Raw genomic sequence first — 6,893 nt, 5'->3', positions numbered from 1 at the left:
ACTGTCTGTGTGGAGTTCACATGGAGTGCATATTCTTCCCGTGTCTGCGTGGGTTTCCTCTGGATGCTCTGATATCCTCCCACAGTCCGAAGACGTGCTGGTTAGGGTGCATTGGCCGGGCTAAATTCACCCTCAGTGTACCCGAACAGGCCCCAGTGTGTGCCGACTAAGGGATTTTCACAGTAACTTCATTGCAGCGAGAATGTAAGGCTACTTGTGACACTGATAAATAAACTTTAAACTTGAAACTACTCCCTGTGGTAATGAGTTCCACAGGCTCACCACTCTTTGGGTGAAGAAATGTCTCCTCATCTCCGTCCTAAATGACCTTGAATCCTCAGACTGTGACTCCCCCCACCATCGGGAACACCCTCCCTGCGTCTACCCTGTCTAGTCCTGTTAGAATTTTATAAGTCTCTACGAGATTCCCCCCCCCCATTCATCTGAACTCCAACAAAAATAATCCTAACCTAATCAATCTCTCCTCGTACATCAGTCCCACCTCACACCTATAAGGAATCTTTCACAAACTGTACATGTGTATTAAACTGTGCCCACCCCAGTCCAACCCTGGCATCTTCACCTCACGTGAGCAAGAGGCTGTCAATGAGCCAGTATAAACGTCACCCACTGCCCTCTTAAACCATGCCCACTATGCCAAGAGGGCCAAGTAGGAGGAATGACTTTGCACCCAGAACTTTCAGATGTGTGCTAACAGTACCTGACTGAACATTGTGCAGGGCAATGTCACACGTGTTAGAATAACTCTTTCTATTTCCTTGCACATTACCCTCCCGCCACCAGGGGCAGGCTGCACGGATGTCTCTGACTCAGGCATCTCCTCCTGTACTCGACGGTGGTCCCCTTCACCACATCCTAAACACGCACCACATCTCTCCAATTCTTTAGTTTCTGTGTTAGCAGAGCGTGGGTTGGTCAGATGTGAAACTGCCCTCCAGTCCCCCCCACCCTCTGGATATCAGGTCCATCTCCTGGTGCCTGGCAGATGACATGGCATTGGGGTGGGGGAGGAGGCAGGTGAGCAATACTCTGACCAGTGTGAGATACACAGGAGGAGGTAAGGAGATTTAATATTTACAATGTGACTGCACGCCCTGATACACACCACTGCCTTTAATCTCTCACCACCCGACCTTCGCACTCTCTCTCATAGCAACGTTCCCTTCCACTCAGAGAACACACAGCATCACCTCCACCAATACCGCCATGTTTCAAACTGCCTTTACCAGCACCTTTACCACCTGTAATGGCCGATTCTCCATCCCTAACCACCAGGCAGACACCAAGCCAAGGCTGTCCCCTCCATTGTTCCTGATCAGCTGTAGCCTGGTGGATCCAGCCCCGGACCGTACTATCTCCCTGGCAACGTGGACCCTCTTGTCCTGACGACACAACATGCAGAGTGATATTTGCCTAATGTACCGTGCCACCAGGGATAAATCACAGTCCACATTTCCCCTCTACTGTGTGCACCTATAGGGGGCAGTTTGGTACACAAGTCTCCATGCTGTAGGACAGGTATGTGCCAGGTCTCTCAGAGTCAGTGCAGGATTTTGATGGGAACCATCGCTCACTCCCTTGTGTACTTGTGCAGAACATCTAATCTAACCAGAGAATGGCAGGTCATGGAACCGCTTCCTATACTGAATCTACTAGCAGCCATAGTCCCTTCTTGCACCCACAGTGGAGATTGTCCTCTTTGACGTCCGTTTGGTCGCCGTGGGTGAGTTGTAAGGTGCTGTGGAGTCTCTGTGTCTAACTCACCAGGATTTGGAGATCCAAGTCACATATCCACAGTGCAGCCTCTTCCCCATTCATCCTTGAACTTGATTCTCTGCCACATCAATGCCTAATGTTTGGGGAGAGGCAGTTGGTATTAAGAACATAAGAACATAAGAAATAGGAGCAGGAGTAGGCCATCTAGCCCTTCGAGCCTGCCCCGCCATTCAATAAGATATTGGCTGATCTGAAGTGGATCAGTTCCACTTACCCGCTTTCTCCCCATAACCCTTAATCCCCTTGCCTATCAAAAACCTATCTACCCATGACTTAAATATATTTTGCGAGGTAGCCTCCACCACTTCAACGGGCAGAGAATTCCAGAGATTCACCACCCTTTGAGTGAAGAAGTTCCTCCTCAACTCCGTTCTAAACCGCCCCCCCTTTATCTTGAGGCTGTGCCCTCTAGTCCTGCTATCCTTTCTAAGCGGGAAGAATCTCTCTACCTCTACCCGCTCCATCCCTTTCATTATCTTATACGTCTCTATAAGATCCCCCCTCATCCTTCTGAACTCCAACGAGTACAGACCCAGTCTATTTAATCTCCCTTCATAGTCTAACCCTCTCATCCCCGGTATCAGCCTAAGTGAACCTCCTCTGCACTCCCTCCAAGGCCAAAATATTGGTCAAATGCAGGGTAGCTTTTGTTCAACGAAATGAAGGAGATTGTCATCGACTTCAGGAAGCGTAAAGGAGAACATGCCCCTGTCTACATCAACAGGGACAAAATAGAAAGAATCGAGAGCTTCAAGTTTTTAGGTGTCCAGATCACCAACAACCTGTCCTGGGTCCCCCCCATGCCGATGCTATAGTTAAGAAAGCCCACCAATCCCTCTACTTTCGCAGAAGACAAAGGAAATTTGGCATGTCAGATACGGCCCTCACCAACTTTTACAGATGCACCATAGAAAGCATTCTTTCTGCTTGTATCACAGCTTGGTACAGCCCCTGCTCTGCCCAAGACTGCAAGGAATTACAAAAGGTCGTGAATGTACCCTAATCCATCACACACATAAGCCTCCCATCCACTGACCCTGTCTACATTTCCTGCTACCTCAGCAAAGCAGCCAGCATAATTAAGGATCCCACGCACCCCAGACATTCTCTCTTCCACATTCTTCCTTCGGGAAAAAGATAACAGAAGTCTGAGGTCACGTACCAAGCGACTCAAGAACAGCTTCTTCCCAGCTGTTGTCAGACTTTTGAATGGACTTAGCTTGCATTAAGTTCATCTTTCTCTACATCCTAGCTATGACTGTAACACTACAGTCCACACTCTCACATTTCCTTCTCTATGAACGGTATGCTTTGTCTGTATAGCGTGCAAGAAACAATACTTTTCACTGTATATTAATATGTGGGACAACAATAAATCAGATCAAACCAAGTCAAAGTTCCTGTCGCCATCTAATGATATAGAATCACTGCAGTGCAGAAGGAGGCCATTCGGCCCATCAAGCCTGCACCAACAGCAAGATCCGGAGCTCCTGGCTTGCGGTGTGTGAATGGTTGACTGTCCTATTTATATGGCAGCCAGATCTTCATCCCCGTGAGATAACAGCAGGAATGGATGCTTCCTGAGGTTAGGTGAACTCCTCACAAATGCGCAGGAAATTAGCTAAACAGCGCACGATCGCGTGGGAGATGATGGCCTAGTGATATTATTGCTTGACTATCAATCCAAAAACTCAGCTTATGTTCAGGGGAGCTGGGTTCGAATCCCACCACGGCAGATGGTGGAATTTAAATCCACTTTTTAAAAATCTGAGATTAAAAATCATGAAATTACTGTCGATTGTCGGAAAAACCCATCTGGTTCACTGATGTCCTTTAGAGAAGAAAGTCTGCCATCATTACCTGGGTCTGGCCTACATGTGACTCCAGAGCCACAGCAATGTGATTGAATCTCAACTGGCCTCTGAAGAAGGACAACTAGGGATGGGCAATAAATATTGGCCAGCCAGCAACGCCCGTGCCCCACCAATGAGTTTAAAAAGTGTGGTTGGGTTTCCCACCCCAATTTCTGTGCCCACCACCAAGCTTTGATTCCAGGACGGAAGATTCTGACCATTATGCTTGCTCTAGAATTCACAAAGGGTTAACCATGGACTAGTCACAAAGTTAATTATCCAATATATTTCCTAAGAAGTCAGCAATCACGAGTTTGGAGGAAAATGCCACTAATTGACCGCCAGTCTTGTGATCAAAAACTTTCTCGATGATTTCAACTCTCGTCATGTGAGTTTAAGTGAATTCAGCTCTGCAGCTGGGCCAATTAGATCAGATATTAAAGCCTCTCAGGCTGTGTGCCTCTCAGGAAAGGTTGTGAAGATGGTGTTTTGCTGGAAAACTTCCAGGGACGAGGAGCTGCAGAAATGTGAAAAGACTGGATTGTTCTCCTTAAAAACAGAGATTAACAGATTTGATTTAAAATCAAGTCAGGTTTAGAAAGAGTAAATGAAGAGAAACTTCTTCCAGGATCAGTAACCAAAGGACACAGATTTCATAGAACCAGCGTCAACGTGACAAAGTTTAAGAAATGATGTGGATATGGAATGAACTGCCTGAGAGAGTGGTGGATGTGGATTACAGAGTAACTCATACAGTCATAGAGATTTACAGGAAAAAGGCCCTTCAGCCCAACTTGTCCATACCACGCTTTTTTTCAAACCACTAAGCTAGTCCCAATTGCCCACATTTGGTCCATACCCCTCTATACCCATCCTACCCCCGTCACCGTCTAAATGCTTTTTTTAAAAGATAAAATTGTACCCGCCTCAACTACTGCCTCTGGCAGCTTGTTCCAGACACTCACCACCCTCTGTGTGAAAACGTTGCCCCTCGGGACACTTCCTGGACGGGCTGCTGCTGCACACCTTCCAGTGCCACGTCCTGGCCCCTCGCCCGGATACACCTTGGCAGGCCTTACTGCCACCGGGCAGTGGAGGATTCCAGTGGAGGTCCCTCTACGGAGGGGGGATGGGGGGGTGGTGGGGGGGGAAGTGGGGGTTGGGGGAGGAGGGGGAGGGGGTTGAGGGTTGGAGGGGGGGAAGGGGGGGTGGGGCTGGGTTTGCGGGGGGGTGGGGGGATGCGGGGAAGAGCGAGGACCTCTTTGTGAACCTGCTCCTGGGCCTGGCAAGGCATTCCATCTACAGGTCCAGCAGTGGGTGACCGAGGGGGGGGGCATCCACCCTGACTATCTGCCCCTCGACTGTGGCTAAATTCACGGCCGGGAGTTCCTGGGAAGGGAGCATGGTGTCCGAGGGCACTGTTATTGCCTTCCATGCCCGCTGGGCACAGCAGGGACAGGGGTGTATTATTGACTGGTTTAATCACATTTTAATTTGAGGTTTTAAGTTTCCTTTCTGCTCTGTCTTTTATTTTGGGCGGTTCCCCTCCTTTTAGGGAGCTGCTCCTTTTTGAGTTGTTTATTTGATTGGACGCTAAAAGATGTCCCTGACTGAGGTAAACATTGCCTGTCCAATCAGGGAGCCTCACCTGTGTATATATTGAGGAGTAGACACAGTAAGCAGTCTCACCACACCAGGTTCTCTTCATTTACAAGCTTATCTCCACTCCTAAGATGCTTCAGGTGCAGAGTTGAAATCTGGAGTGTTAGTAGTTCTTTCACTCCTCAATATGTGGATCACAGTACAGAGTCTCTGAGCAGAAACTGATAGCCAAGTTCCGCACACATGAGGACGGCCTCAACCGGGATCTGGGGTTCATGTCGCACTATCTGTAACCCCCATGACTTGCCTGGGCTTGCAAAATCTCACTTACTGTCCTGTCTGGAGACAATACACATCCCTTTAACCTGTGCTTAATGCTATCTCCACCCGCATTGTCTGTAACTTTAAGACTTAGCTGTAAAGACTCGCATCCCAACCATTATTCTGTAAATTGAGTTTGTGTCTTTATATGCCCTTTTGTGAACACAACTCTCCACTCACCTGAAGAAGGAGCAGTGTTCTGAAAGCTAGTGGCTTGTGCTACCAAATAAGCCTGTTGGACTTTAACCTGGTGTTGTGAGACTTCTTACTGTGTTTACCCCAGTCCAACACCGGTCTGTCCAGGGCGACTGACACTCCAGATTTCGACTCTGTACCTGAAGCATTCTTAGGAATGGAGATAAGTTTGTAAATAGAGGGAACGTGGTGAAGGGAACACCGGCCTCTGAGGGGTTATTTCATCATCTCACTGATTCTGGAGAGGTTTCAGCCTGGACTGACTGAGTCAGGGTGGGAATTTTTCCCACACCAAGCTCCCCCTCTACTCCTGGCTATCCTTTCTGTCTTTTTCTGTAGTTAATTATGTCTCTTTCCCAGAAATTGTATGATCAAATGTGCCAGAGAAAGTGAATTTTGTAGACCTTTGGAAAAAGAATAATAGTTTGTTTGGACTGAGTCGTAAAGGCTACGTTGAAATGAAAAGGATCAAGTGATGATGGAGAACACTTGACTGCAACCTGCGGCCATTCACCCAGATAAAATCTTACTTCTGACTCATGGGATTTCAGTTGTTTGCTACTTCTACTCATTGAGGTATTTAGAATCCAGGGAGTGATCCCTATCTTTCTATCATCGAATGCCCACAGTGCAGGAAGAGGCAATACAGCCCATCAAGCTCAAATGGCCAACAATTCCACCCAGGCCCTACCCACATATTTACCCAATTAACCTCCCTGATACTAAGGGGCAATTAAACATGGCCAATCAACATAACCTGCACATCTTTTAGACTTTTATTTATTCGTGGGACATGGGCGTCGCTGGCTGGACAGCATTTATTGCCCATCCCTAGTTGCCTCTGGAGGGCAGTTGAGAGTCAACCACATTGCTGTGGCTTTGGAGTTACACGTAGGCCAGACCGGGTAAAGATGGCAGATTTCCTTCCCTAACAAAAAAACTGGATGGTTTTTCCTGCCAGTTGACAATGGCTTCATGGTCATCAGTAGATTCTTAATTCCAGATTTTTTTTATTGAATTCAAATTCCACCATCTGCCGTGGTGGGATTCGAACCCAGAACATTAGCTGAGTTTCTGGATTAACAGTCTAGTGATTGCCTCCCTATTGTACAATCCCAGCAAATC

This window comes from Carcharhinus amblyrhynchos, chromosome 16 (assembly GCF_965287045.1).
Source record: "Carcharhinus amblyrhynchos chromosome 16, sCarAmb.v2.hapA, whole genome shotgun sequence".
Lineage (NCBI taxonomy): Eukaryota > Metazoa > Chordata > Chondrichthyes > Carcharhiniformes > Carcharhinidae > Carcharhinus > Carcharhinus amblyrhynchos.
Note: the sequence above shows the minus strand (reverse complement) of the source record.